Source organism: Felis catus, chromosome D3, assembly GCF_018350175.1.
Source record: "Felis catus isolate Fca126 chromosome D3, F.catus_Fca126_mat1.0, whole genome shotgun sequence".
NCBI classification, from domain to species: Eukaryota; Metazoa; Chordata; class Mammalia; order Carnivora; family Felidae; genus Felis; species Felis catus.
The window spans coordinates 60,954,881-60,970,069 of NC_058379.1; the positions used below are offsets into that span (position 1 = coordinate 60,954,881).

A 15,189-nucleotide genomic window follows, 5' to 3' on the forward strand; every position below is an offset into this window, starting at 1 on the left:
ATTTTTCACCTTTTCCTTTCTATGATGTAAAACTCCAGCCAATTCTCATGCAGGCACACTACTTGTGAACAGAATATAATTCATGCATCTCTCTCAATGTTTTTTTTTCCTCAAAACTGCTTTCTCTATTTGACAGGCCTATCTGGGTAACACAGTGGTAGGAGAAAGTCAAAGTTTTTGAGCCCAGCAGAAGAAAGAATCCTGCCACACTCCCTTTCTACCTGGAGGTTTCTGAGCAGTCACGCTGATACTGTTTCCTCATCTGGGAATGAGAATTATAAGCACTGTACTGAAAATCAAAGATAACATAAGTATGCATAATGGGCACACAATAAATGAGCTAGTTTGGTGCATATTATAGTTGTATAATAGATAAGTACAGTTATATGAATATGACTGATAGATATAGATCTTTATACATAGTATCTGATTCTTCCTCTGCATATAACATATTAGATATACATAGTACACATGTTGTTCCTGCTTTCTTTTCTATGTGTGCAAATCTAAGCTGTCTACCCAGTTACAACACTATCCAATCAGAAGGAAAGTGGCCATAAACAACTGGGGAGGCCATATTTGTGCCTCCCAGCTGTTATCAGCCCAGTATTTATTTAAATTCAATGTCTATATTAAAAAACACTTCCTCTTTGATGTCTTTATTGATACCATCCACTGTTCATAATGTCTCCCACCCTGGATTCTCATAGTACCTTCTTATATGTCTATTTTATTTTGATAATGGAACATTTTTTAATTAATCTATTTCCCATAGTACAATTCCCATACACCATCCTCCAAGTAGATTGTAATCATTTTGAGAACAGGGACTATGTCACATTTCTTTCATAACTGGTAATCTCATGGGCAATACCTATATATTAAAGATGCTTGAATATACTAGTTGAATTTTATTACAATGAATCTGTTAGGAATGGGGAATGACACATACATTGCTCTCTAAACATTGTTGAGCCCTCTTTTCATTCCCAGCTATACCATATCTGCACCCCACCAGTGACCCATCACTGCAAATACATTTGCCATTGGTCTGGTGATTGTGCCACTGTGCCAGAATAGAAAGAACTTTTTTTATTCACATGTTCAGTACAATAGGCTCTCCTATTCTGAAGTGGAATAAGTTTCCGAGTATGATTCTTTTGAAGAGCAAAGTTTCTGTAAGAAGAAGCTGGAAAGAATTTGCTCTTGCTCTGACTGCATTTTTTAATCATCACTGTTTGCCCCTCCAGTGCGTCCGCCCATTTCCGAAGCCAGGATCATGATTTTGATGCACCATCATGGCTAACTACAGTATATCATTTCAGCAGGCTCTTCACATTGTGTTATTGTTAATGATGCTTTTTATTTACCAGAACCATAGGCAATATGATATTACTCTCATTCAGTGAGCCCGGCAGGAGACTTTTTAAAAGTGTAATGCATTTGCTCTAATGTCTCTGATCAGGTGGATCCGGCCTGGAAAAACTCCAAGTTGGATAATTACATTTTCGCTACCTATAATTTCCACCACCCCTTCGAGAGCTTGTAGCATTCTTCTCCTTTCATACTCCACACATGTGTGGTGTTTACTGAACTCTATTTTAAAAAGCAAAGAAAATCAGCCTCCAGTCTTAATCTCTGAGAGGTGAGGGAAGAACAACCAAAATTGGAGAGTTCAGAATGAACACTTCTAAATTTGTGATGTCACTGAAGTTTGTTTTTAGAATTCCTCATCCCTTCAAAATCCATGTCCTGTCTTACACCTCTCCCATGACCCATCTTCTCTCACTTTGGATAAGCAGTATTCTGTCAGTATCATGATTTTTTCAATAATGAGAGGAAGGGATCTAGTAAAATCATTCTTACAAAAGTATACATATTATGTTTGAGAACATGTCTGGAGACATTTGAACCTTTAAAAAGATAGCATAACATCTATATTAAAAACATAACATAGAGGGACAGATTTCCAAGGGCAGAATTTTAGAGCCCATATCCTATGAGAAAAAAGATATTCTCAAGTTGTGAGTACAGCACATGTACCTTAATTCCTTCCTGTGCCTACACACAAGAACTGCACCATTTACCTCTTTTTAAGATAAAAAGAAATACTAGAATCTACATTTTATTTTCTCTAATAGGTTACATTAGCATACAATGCTCTTTGCACATAAGGTATGACAGGGTCAAAAGGAATGTTTTAATTTTTTTAATATAAGAGGTCCCAGGATTAATCTTTTTTTTTAAAGTAAAATCACCTGAAGTTAAGTGAGGAAGGTGAATGACTAAGCTGTGTAATAATATCTGAGTATAAAAAAAGGTTATGACTTTCAGATCTGTGAAATAACAAGACAAAATTTGAATCCTGACTGGTAGAATAAGAAGGGTTGCCATGGCAGGGTATCAATCCATGTATCATTATTACATGAAGAGATACGTTTTAAAGGGAAATGTTTCCTCAAGTGAGTAATGCCCACTTCAGTGGTGTTTCCCATTGGTTCTTTAATGAACATACATGATATGCTCTTATTTCTTTCATATGTCTCCCTCCCGTCTGGGGACCTGGATGCTCAGTGTCCCTATGGTCCATGTCAGCCCATCCAAACACCTCTTTAAAAGCTCTACCTCAGAGTCACATGCAGTTTACTACCTAGGCAATTGCTCAACTGGGAATGAGAGCTGACATCACTGTAATGGAGAAGCCTGGCATGTATTTATGGAACATTAATTCAGTCTGTAGTATTATAGCTGTCAAAGTCAACTAATGCAGATTTTAATTTATATATTTTCCCTTTTCTCTTTCTGATATACCTTGATTTTGTTGATTCTGTGCGGGTTTATGGGGGCGGGGGGATTTGCTGTGTATCACACTAGGTCACCTTTCTTTGCTTTCCTAATGTTGTAGACAGGAAGGTGCCATTTTTACTTAGAATGATTTGAGGCAGGGCTGAGCAGAATGGCGGCTGTTCGGTTGTGCTGGACTCAGGGCAGGGTCAAGGTGACTCTGCAGGGAGTCACCCACATACCAATTTACATCTGGAAGTGGTGGTGGTAGTGGACAGAAGGAATTTTGTCTCTGAAGGTCTAGAAGAAGGTAATAATTTAAATTTTGAAGTGTTGCATTTTAGATGTTGGCAGGACATAAATGGAAACATTCCAAATGAGCATAGTCAATGGGGAGTGATGCTATTTAAGGTAAGAAAAAGAGATGGAATTAGGAGTCTTGGCCTTTTCTTTTGAGTTCCTTTTAAATGCAATCAGTGGGCCCATGTTTAACTTTGGGGCTTATATTCAAAGTCACCAGTTCTCTTGGTCTCCTTATTTGACAGTCCTGACTCATGGGTTTCCCTGGTCTTTGGCCCGTTTTGGCAGTGAATTTGGCTCAGATTCTCAGTCCAGCATCCTGTGCTTAGAGTAGAGGTTTGGGTTAGTGTGTCCTTTGAACACTATCATCTCACAACTTCTGGTATTTTCCCACTGGTTTTAGGACCACAAACACAGGTCATTAATGATACAACTGAAATCATTGTTTTGTAGTGTCCTCCTGTTCCATGACTCTCTGAGAACCAGAGTCCTCCTGTATTCACTTCTGCTTTCTTTACTAAAGCAATGGGTGACAAACTTCTAAAAGAGACCAGATAAGAAATACTTTGTGCTTTGTGGGTTCATGGGCTACACTTTTTTCTTTAATTTTGTCAGTCCTTCGCCTAGTATCTTTGGGGTTTTTCTTTTGGTTTGTTTGATTTACAACACTCAGAAAATGTAAAAGAAAAATAAAAAAAGAAAAGAAAATCTTAGCTGGAGTCATTCAGAAAACTTACTGATCCCTGTACTAGAGACCAAAGAGAGGAACAAGAATGTATTCTCATTCTGCAAAAAAGTCAAGAAGACTGAGGAGAGATGATGAATCATCACTCCTAAAAATTAAGGAGGTAAAATTGGTGATCTTGGAATAATTTTACCAGAACATTGCTTTTTGGAGGCAATCACTTTCTAACTGTTCTGTTTTGTAAGTGTGACTTTTACCTTCTACTTCAAATAGGGTCAGTATATCCCTGGCCTTTTACAAAGACTTAACTCATCCCAAGTGTCTGTTATTTTCTTTCAAATCAAGTAGAGTGTGTTTATAGTTCCCCTTTAGAGAATAAATCCATCTTGAGTTGACTTGGAATTGGACTGGACTTCATGAGTGAGTAACGTATGAGTAAGGCTGTGCACTTAAAAAGTTGTGTCATGAGATGACCTTTCAAAGTGCTTTTCCACCTCTTGCACTCCATTCTTCTCAAGTGACTATTTTGGATCCTGAAAGATTTTGTGTTGTCTTTGCAAATTCATATCAGTGGAAGGTATTAACACCATAACCCACATATCTGTGGCTTGGCTTAGTCATATTAGTTGGCAAATATTTTAAACAAGATGTGCAGAAGATACAATGCAACAAAGTAAAAGAGAAGAGAGGGGGACAGGAATGCCAGAAGAAAGAGTGGGAAAAACTAACAAAAAATCTCTTACTAAAAGTTTGCTTGATTGGGCTTCCTTGAAGAATCTTCATTTCTTAGTACAGGATTATTGACTACTAAGTACCATAAATCTATACTGATATCCAGGAAGGTCAAGCCCAGGAGGGGCCATGATGTTTAAGGGATACTTTTTTTTTTTTTTTTTTTTTTGCCTATACAGCTATTGAAATAGCTGGGTCAAAGATAATATGCAATCATTCTACTACCTGGGAAAATGTGCTGTTTTCTGTGAAATTCAGAAAAAAAAAAAAGAATGATCTGGTAAGAACAATTTTCCTTCCTAATTTATTGAATAAACAAACCTGCCACATAGATCCAACCAGCGGGGACAATTTTCTTGGCTTGATGAAACATATCCACACAGAAAAAAACTATAAATTCATATTACTGAATCTCAAAGGGCATGATGCAATAATGGTGGTCATGTGTGACTCGAGGGATTCTTATTCTTGCAATATGGGATAGGTAATTTGACAAAAGTTCATTTGAGACTTGTGATACTGTATATTCAGGGTCTCTTTCAGGACTTTGAGTTGTAATCATTTAAAAAAATTCAACCCATGCTTCATGCAGTCCCTTAGCCCTCTGGTATTCCTTTGGTGCCTAACACAGGGATTGTCTGTGCTAGGGGACCCAATGGAGATATGTTGACCAAGTGATTAAATTTTATCCCCAAAGTACCCTTGAGCCTCATAAATCTTTTCCATCTCAAATTTGTCACTCTGAATACATGAGAAAGGGAAAGGACCATGCACCCCTCTGTGCCCTGCCTTAGTCACTCACTGTCCTTGCATCAAGTTACCAAGATTTATTTCTTTTAATCAGCCTTGATCTAACACTCCCTCTAACCAGTTAACCTTTTGGGTTGTTTTCCCCTTATTTCTGAAAATTCGTCCTCAGCTGTCTTCTTGTAAGGTGTTCAGGAAGAGCCAAAGCAATACAATAGGATAGTCCAGAATAGACCAAAAAAAGTGGTAACTTCATTAGTATAAATATGAGGAATACTATCTATCCTTCCCCTCCCACACTCTGACCACACACACACACACACACACACACACACAGTCTTCTTCATGGTCATCCATTATGAAATTCTGACCAATAGATAGATATTCATGCATTTGTAACGCTCACCTCCTGGCTCTGATCAAGTGATTAGTACCTTAAGAATGCCTTGCCAAAACAGGTGGATGTTGAGGGCAGAATTGCTGGAGGAATTTCCCAGGGGATAGGAAAGAGGACAGGAAGTAGGGGTATGGAATACAGGAGAACATTCCTTTTGTTGGTGATCCCTAGTGTCTTATGACAATACATTTTAAAATATTAATCATTTAAAGTGTGTTCTCGTATTTATTTATCACAAATGACGTTAAATTTTACATGCTAATATGTTTAAATTTTTTTAATTAAAAAAAAAAGCAGTGTGAAGGCCCTAGAAGCAAACTTTCTGATTCCACAACTGTTTTTTGTGGGTGTTTTAAATTTACTTCTGAGAGAAAGAGAGGGGGGGGGAGAGAGAATGTAAATGGGTAAGGGACAGAGATGGAGGGGGACAGAGATACAAAACGGGCTCCATGCCGACAGCAGAGAGCCTGTTGCGGGGCCTGAACTCACAAACCGTGAGATCATGACCTCAGCCAAAGTCAGATGCTGAACTGACGGAGCCACCCAGGACCCCCTCTGCAACTGTTTCAAGGAAACAGTACAATATGTATTTTTTAGAGATCTAATAAAATGGCATTTCTCTGAGTTTGCTCATTTTGATCATTTTGCTTCATCATTTAAAGCTAACCATTTTAGGTGTCTTTGCTGTAGGTCTAAATTTACCTAATTTTCCAGACATTCAAATTCTTGTCTATGTTGACAACCTCTTCACTCCAAGACATTCCAGGCTAGTTTTCCCATGTTTTAAGGGCATGTGTCTTCCTGGGAATCCTGAGCCCTTAGGGAATATAAGAATGACAGGCAAACCAGGGAGATTTTCTTTCTTAACAACAGCTGAACTTCAAGAAGATGCTCATCAAATAATTGTGAGGTTTCAAAACATTCAAAAGTCATCGTCTTCTGTGATGTGTAGAATAATTAAATGCAACACCAGCATGACACCAGTGGTAGATCATTTCCAGCCGTAAAATGCCATTGTCTCGCATTAACTTGAGGGTTGGTGGGGGTTTTGTCTCCATTTCACCAGACAGAGTACAAAACATTGTGACATGCTTAATATTTCTTCCGCCAAGATGTCCACTCCGATTCCTCACCCTTTACAGAGTTGTTGATTTCATTCTGCATTTAGCTGCCAAAAAAGCGATTGCGTGTGCAGCACCAGTAACAAAGTGAAAATGAATTATGCATCAGAAGAAACTGCATTTGAGTCAAAAAACTTAGACTTCAGCATCTTCAAATTACAATATGATTTAAGAAGGAATACATTTAAGGAGATAGCAATGGACTGAGGTGAAGGGGTCAGCGTTGGCCCGGTTTAATATAATTTAGCTTTCAATTATTTATTTTTTAAAGAGCTACTAAGCACACTGAATCTCTTTAATGGCAATGTCAAAAGTATGGAGACTGGAGAAAAGCCATGAATAATAGTGACAGATTGTTATGCATGGTAATGTTATAGGGCCTGCTGCAAACCGAAGCATTCACCAGAGCAGGGAGAGCAAACAAGGAGCTGCCGGCGATGAAATGGAGGGACATAGCTCCCTTCCCTGAGCAGTGAAGGCGGCTGACCTCCATTTCCTCTGAGATCGAACTGGCTTTGTCAAAAAGGTCCTTAAGCCAACTGTCCCTGAGAATTCTGCACTCCTCTCTTCACAACTGAAACATAATTGTTTGTTTAAATTGTCCACCCTTAATTTCATTGACGGTAAAATTAATTCTGGAAAATATCTTCACGCATTCTCTGAGCACCCATGTAGTGACAAGAACTGTGAGAAGTGCCCCAGAAGACAGGAGGTGACAATTTGCCCCTCCTTCAGGACATGGGTCATCAAGTGACTGAATTTGAATAGGGAATTGTAGGAGCCAAAGTATACTATATATACATGTGTTAAAGAATCTGATATAAATGGAAAGTGTTTATTAATACAGAGAAGAAGGGAAAGATCATGGTGAGGGAGAATCTGGAGGAAGATTAGGAATCCCCATGTTTATCCATCAGCTTGCCACGGGTCCCACTCCCTTCTGCTCGCCATTCACATTTGCTCTCTTGCAACAACACTGACTGAGAAGAAACCCTCCCTGTGTGCTCTGTTTCTCACCTATGGGACAGAGTAATTCATTCCTTCTGTGGCCACTGCTCACCTGGGTGAGGCAAATGTCTCTCCGTCAGATGGTCATTCTGCCACACTTAACAGTCTTCTGGATGCTGTAAGTATTAGGATCCTCATTCCCTGCCATTACCATTCCATTTTACTCCTCCTCCTTGTCTTAGAACGGCTTGCCCCACCAGCCCACTCTTTCCTGGCTTAGTGCCAAGTGACAAAGGCAGTGTCATATGGGAAAACAAACAAAAATTAGGAATCAGGAGGGCAGATTTCTAGTCTTGGCTTTTACATGCTTATTTAGACCTTATTGGGGCGTTGTTTCTTCAACTTTTAAGTGAACAAATTGGTTAAAATATATATATATATATAATATATATTATATATATTATATATAATATATTACAATATATTACAAATTATATTACAATATATTACAAATTATAATATATTGTAATATATTATATATAATATATATAATATATAATATATATAATATATAATATATAATATATTACAATATATAATATATAATATATATTATATATATAATATATTACATATATATATACGCACACACACATATATGTATACACACACACACATACACACATATATATGTTTATAGCTTATACCTTTCGTGGTAGAATATTTTTCTTTTCAAAGTAATTATCTCTCACACATCCCCAGGTGTTGAACAGACAGAAGCAGAGTGTGTAGGTTGGGGCAAGATGAGGAGCCCACATTACTCAACATCCTGCCCTCTCCTAGCTGAGCTCCTGAGCTCTGCAGAAACCCATCCTAAAATTGACGTGATAGCACAATTTCTGAAGTTCCTTTAAGTTCTAAATTTCATGGATTTCCCGTCATTCTACAAAACATCTTGCTCTAAAGTGTTACTATCTTAAAATGCATTCTACTACCATCTGTGCCTTAAAAAAAAACAAAAAACAAAAAACAAAAAACAAAAAAAACCCCACCAAAACAAAACATGGGGAGAAAAAAGCTAAAACTAAAGGAATATTTAAGGACACAATTTCTGCGAAAGAGAAGTTAATTGTTCCCAACTGCACATCAAAGTGGTCTCAGTCATTCACTAGGCTTGTACCAGTTAGCAGCTCTATAGAAACTTCAAGCACAAGAGGAAGATGTGGGTAACAAATGTGCCCATTTACTATTTTACTGACAGATCAAGGGGGAAGGATCTGTCCTATTTCGAGACACTGTTAGTTTTTACTCAATTTCATTTTGCACACTTGTGTCCAAGGAAGGCGGTGCTTCCATGACTATACAGTCTGTGCACTTCTGTCCTGTGGTAAAGACTGCAGGGCACATCATTCTGAGAAAACATTGCTGCTTAAATATGAAAACACGGAACAGCAAGCTGCCAGTGGAAGGAACAGTGTGTCAAGTGAGTGAGCCAGAGTTTCCTAGAGCCTAAACTAGTTGTAATTTTGAAAATATATTATGAAAACAAAGTAACTAAAAATAAATAACAGAAACCTTGGATAGAGATCATTCTTGTTTGATACCTACATGAAAACGAAGTATTTTACTGATTAAATTTCCAGGGTGGTTACCTGCTCTACAATAGCGGGCCCCACCCTTTGATTAGCCACATTCAAGGGAGGTCTTCAATATTTTTCAAGTGGGAAAGTAGAATTTTTAAAGCAAAATTACATTTAATCTATTCAATGAAAACAAACACTAAAATATGTGAGATTTAGAGAGAATAAGAAGAATGTTTTATTTTAGAGAAAGTGTTAGAAAAAAATGGGGCTGAAAGCAAAACTAAGTATTTTATCTTCAAGAAAGAAAGATGGGGATCAGCTGATTTCAAGGTTTGCAATTTAGCTTTCTCCAGTATGTTGTATAGGGGTTGAATTTTAATATTTTATTAGGGGCGCCTGGGTGGCGCAGTCGGTTAAGCGTCCGACTTCAGCCAGGTCACGATCTCGCGGTCCGGGAGTTCGAGCCCCGCGTCGGGCTCTGGGCTGATGGCTCAGAGCCTGGAGCCTGTTTCCGATTCTGTGTCTCCCTCTCTCTCTGCCCCTCGCCCGTTCATGCTCTGTCTCTCTCTGTCCCAAAAATAAATAAACGTTGAAAAAAAAATTAAAAAAAATTTTTTTTAATGTTTTTATTTATTTTTGAGACAGAGAGACAGAGCATGAGCAGGGGAGGGGCAGAGAGAGGGGGAGACACAGAATCCGCAGCAGGCTCCAGGCTCCGAGCTGTCAGCACAGAGCCTGACGCGGGGCTCAAACTCACGGACTGTGAGATCATGACCTGAGCTGAAGTCGGATGCTCAACTGACTGAGCCACCCAGGCACCCCAATATTTTATTTTTTATCATCGTGTAGCCCCATCTCTCCACCCAATAGTGCAACCCTGTCCTTTCCTGGGGTAAAAGGAAAGAGAATATGAGCAGAACTAGTCTGTCACAAGCCAGGCCAGCACTCTGATGCCCTGGGATCCACTTTTCTATACATCTGAGGACTTGGAAAAGACTAGAAGCTTTATTTTTATTTGTTTTGTTTGTTCATTTATTTATTTATCTATTTATTTTAAGACTAGAGGCATTATTTTCCACTAACAATCAAATGGTCAGCTAACTGCTAAACTATTTAAAGTCTCCCTCTTTAAAGAGCAAGTGAAAAAGAAAAGTTAATAGTGACTGAAGAAAAGAAAAACAATCAATGGGAGTAAGTAAAAAGAGAGGCAGTAGTCCTGCCCTATCTGTATTTTACCCAAGGTCAACCGTGTTCCAGACACAGATGATCCTCCTGACATAACAGGAGAAAGTCAATATTAGACTCGTAGCACTATGTCACAATGCCTATATGATTCACTTATCCCACCACATAGTCATTTTGTCATCTCACATCATCACAAGGAAAAGAAGGGTCAGGACAATAAAATATTTTGAGGGAGAAAAAGCGGGGAACAGAGAGAGATCATACTCACTTAACTTTTATTAAAGTGTATTTTATAATTGGTCTAATTTATTATTGTGCTGTTGGTCTCTTTCAGTGCCTAATTTCTAAATTAAATTTTATTATAGGTAATTATGTATAGGATAAAAAAAAAACACCAGTATATCTAGGGCCTAGTACTATCTGTGGTTTCAGGAATTCACTGGGGATCTTGGAAAGTAACTCCAAAAGGTAAGGGGGGACAGTTGTATGTATGTTTGGGGGGATGTGTATGAGGCAGTGAGAGAGAGAACGCTTTCATCTTAATCAACTAATTAATTCTTAGAATTGAATGCTACCTGTTAGCTTCAATCACAGTCAGGGGTAATTTGAGCTCTTCACTGGGTTTGTGGGGCCTAGATAATATTATCCATGATTCTCCTGAATGCCACACTGCTTTTTCTATTAAACAGAGCAACCAACTCTACATAATCATGACAGTCATCTGATTGATCTTGACATGTGGGAGAGATGCCACTATTCACACTGAGTGATTATCATGTAATACAAAAGTCAGAAGAAGAATATATGGCAGGATATCAAATGACCAATCTGGTTTCTCTGGTCTCTTTTAGTAACACATTTCCCACTCCCTGGACTAGGACCAAGGAAACAGTTATGAAGGAGGAAGAAGTTATGAGAGAGAAGAAATCCATCTTGTTTTGCTTTCTTCATTTGTTTCTATTTTTGAGAGAGAGAGAGTGAGTGCGTGCCTACAGGTACACACAGTGAGCCAGAGGAGGGGCAGAGGGAGAGAGAGAATCTCAAGCAGATTCCATGCTCAGCGTGGAGCTGGATACGGAGCTCCATCCCACGACTCTGGGATCGTGATGTGAGCTGAAATCAAGAGTTATTTGCTCTACTGACTGAGCCACCCAGGTGCACCGGCTTTCTTTCATTTTTATATAAGCCTTGTTCAGAAAGTTTTGCTGTGTTTTGTAGCATGGGTGGCGATGCCTCTTCCTAAGTCATGTTGACATTCAGTCTGACATGTAGAGAGCACTTAATCAGTCCCGAGAATCTACTTGTTAGTTGGGGCTCCTGGGTGCCTCAGTCAGTTAAGCTCCAACCCTTTGTTTCGGCTCAGGTCATGATCTCACAGTTCTTGAGTTCAAGCCCTGCATCCGGCTCTGTGCTGATAACACAAAGCCTGCCCGGGATTCTCTGTCTGCCTCTCTCTGTGGCTCCCTCCCACTTGTGTGTGCTCTCTCTCTCTCAAAGTAAATAAATAAATAAATAAATAAACAAACTTAAAAAAAAAGAAAAGAAAAACAAGAGAATCTACTTCTTAGGGAAACTTTGTTGTGTCAGAGAATCACAACAGGAAGACAGTTTCTTGGTGTTATTATAAAATTCCTAAACATCACCACATAATTTAGGAAGACATTCTGTCATCATATTCAAAATAGAAAGCTTATCCTGAAGCATAAATCTGCCCTCTAAAATTTTTTTTTCAACGTTTATTTATTTTTGGGACAGAGAGAGACAGAGCATGAACGGGGGAGGGGCAGAGAGAGAGGGAGACACAGAATCGGAAACAGGCTCCAGGCTCTGAGCCATCAGCCCAGAGCCTGACTCGGGGCTCGAACTCCCGGACCGCGAGATAGTGACCTGGCTGAAGTCGGACGCTTAACCGACTGCGCCACCCAGGCGCCCCAATAAATCTGCCCTCTAAATGTGGCAGACACCTACAAAAGCAACCAAAACATTTGTTTGATTTGGGGATATTGGTTGTCTTTTTATTGTGATTGTATGAATGTAAGGTGTTTGATCACTTAAGGACATAATGTAGAATTCTTTCACATACAGATATACAAAAATGAGTCCTAAAAAAACTATAGAATTTTCTTTTTAAAATATTTTTTAAAAGTTTATTTATTTATTTTGAGAGACAGAGACTGAGACAGCCAGCTGGGGAGGAGCAGAGAGAAAGGAGGAGAGAGAATCCCAAACAGGCTCCTCCCTGTCAGCATGGAGCCTGATGCAGGGCTCGACCCCAGGAACCATGAGATCATGACCTGAGCCAAAATCAAGAGTCAGATGCTTAATTGACTGAGCCACCCTGGTGCCCCTATAATATTTTCTAAAACAAAATCAAATGTCATTTCTTTTAAGAAAATAAGAAGAGAGACAATAATACAAGTGAAGGAGCTCTTCCTAAGGTCACATGAGCTTTTGGGTAAACATGCAGCCCTGACCTTATTGAGGGTTTTTTGTTGTTTTCCTCCTCTCTTACGGAAATTCTCCATGAAGTAATTTATTCACACGGTCACAGACTGCCAGATTTGTATCTCCACTCCATATTCAAAATCTCACCTCTTCAGATTAGAGACTTTTTATTCTCCAATAGCTAATTTTCCGTAAACATAAGGAGAGACTTCACCTATTTGTATGGCGCATTTCATATGCAAATCTACCCAGTCAACAGCAGAGTGGACACTGATTAGCACAGGAGATGCTAATCATGAGGACTTTTAAAGTCACTGAGGCAGACAATATCCTTGCCAATGTCCTAAGGGTGTCAGTGGTAGAGTCTGTCACTGTGGTACCACGGATCTAAGTGGGATGGACCATAGGTGCTGAAGCCCTGGAAACCAAACTCTGGAAATGGATTACCATGAGATGGCAACATTGAACATTAAAAAGTTTGTTCTTTATGGTCCTTGGGAAATTGATGGGGGTCGGCAGGGGGTGTGTGACAATTGTACCTTTTCTCTTTTGCTCTAACTTTCTAGGGCTTTTGTTTCATTAGCATATTTTTTTAAAGTGCCTTGAATGTAGATGGCTCCTTCCTGCTGAGCTAGTCAAAGTGCTTTACATACATTATCTCTCATTTGTCCTCCTCTAATCCTCCGTGTTTGATAGGTGTCAAAGGAATCAAAGGAAGGTCTTTTTTTTTTTTTAATTTGAGGAGGAAACCAGGGTTACAAGATTGAAAGTATAGAAGAGCAATTTTCCAAGATGGCATCCAGCTTTGGAATTCCTGTATAACCCAGGGGGGTGGGGAGAAAAATATTTTCTTTGATTACTACTGTTTGCCAGAAGCCTACCATTCTTTCTTTCCTAAAGCAAAAAGGCTATACTTCTCATTTTCCTTGCTGTGACCTAAGCCTTGTGGATTGTCCTGGGTTATGAAAAGTGAGCAAAAGTGGGTACTATGGAGTAGAGCCATCCCTGCCCTGAGAGAAAAACACACACATACACATGCACACATGTGCACACACACACCAGATATGTGCAAAAGAAAAATATGGAGTCCTGAAGATTTGGGGTTATTTATTGCATCAGTTTAAATTTAGCCTATTCTCACTAATACATCTTATTTGGGTAATACTTAAAAACAATGAAATGATAACAATCTGCCACTTAAAATTTCATTGGAATCACAGTGTATACAAATGGACAAAAATGCACATTACCATCAGGCAAATAATTTAATTCCTATAATGTAGATTTCAACAAATCAGTTAAGTAAGTATATGTTGCTACAGGGTATTATTCCTAGTACTTTTCTATATTAAATTAATAAATTGTACTGATTTTTCTTAACGTGAAAATAATGCACGTAAATAAAAAATAATTATGGAATGCAAGAAAGCACAAAGAGGAAAATAAAAATAATAATCTATCGTCTTGCATCCAGACATACCCACCGTTATTATTTGGAGACATTTATAGTCATTTTTAACAAAATGAACATTGGTGGCTGTCGTTGTTACACCTCTTTCTGGTTCCTGTAACAAGGACTACAGAGGCGAAAAGACAGACGAAGAGAAAGCCGTCTGCCTGAATTCTAGCTCTGGCTTGAACACTAACTAGCTGGGAGACCTTGGAAACCTTTTAATAGGTGCTAACTCCTTTTCCTTTTTGGCATTTCTGTCTCACAACTCTGTTCCTTTCCATGAGATTCCAATTTCATTACCTTTGTTTAAGCTTTTATTATTTGACTCAGAGTCAATTCACTAAAAAAAAATTAGCTGAAAGTTGATTCGTCAAAAATGATTAAATTCCCAAATTTAATCCATTCGCCAAATTTTTAACGGATTAAAAATGAATCTGTAAAAATTTTACTAGTTATATTCAATAATAGACACAGTCAAAAAAGTATATTTTGTCATCAGTAATAACAATGTTGTCATTTTCGTTGGTTTTCTTCCTTTCAGCTTTTTTAGCTTACAATAGTATCTAGTAATCTTTTAATTCATTTTTTTTTTGCCAATCTATCCCATTTAGCATGACGATTATCGTGTTTAAAGAGCCCAATACTTTAAAAAATTGAATTTATATTTAAAATATTTCAAATTTGTGGTTGTAATCATGTAGGGGGATATAGTAGTTATTTCTGAATATATTTGCTTCCTCTTTTGAATGATTGAAATGTCTTATGTTGGAGCTTAATGTGAACTAATACCAAATGAAATTAGTCCAACT

General features: G+C 38.3%; 1 long non-coding RNA gene across 2 annotated transcripts in view; it reads right to left on the bottom strand.

The window, feature by feature from the left end:
- LOC109493426 overlaps window positions 1–15,189 on the bottom strand; it is a 530,781-nt gene that overhangs the window by 37,430 nt on the left and 478,162 nt on the right. The window lies entirely within an intron of this gene.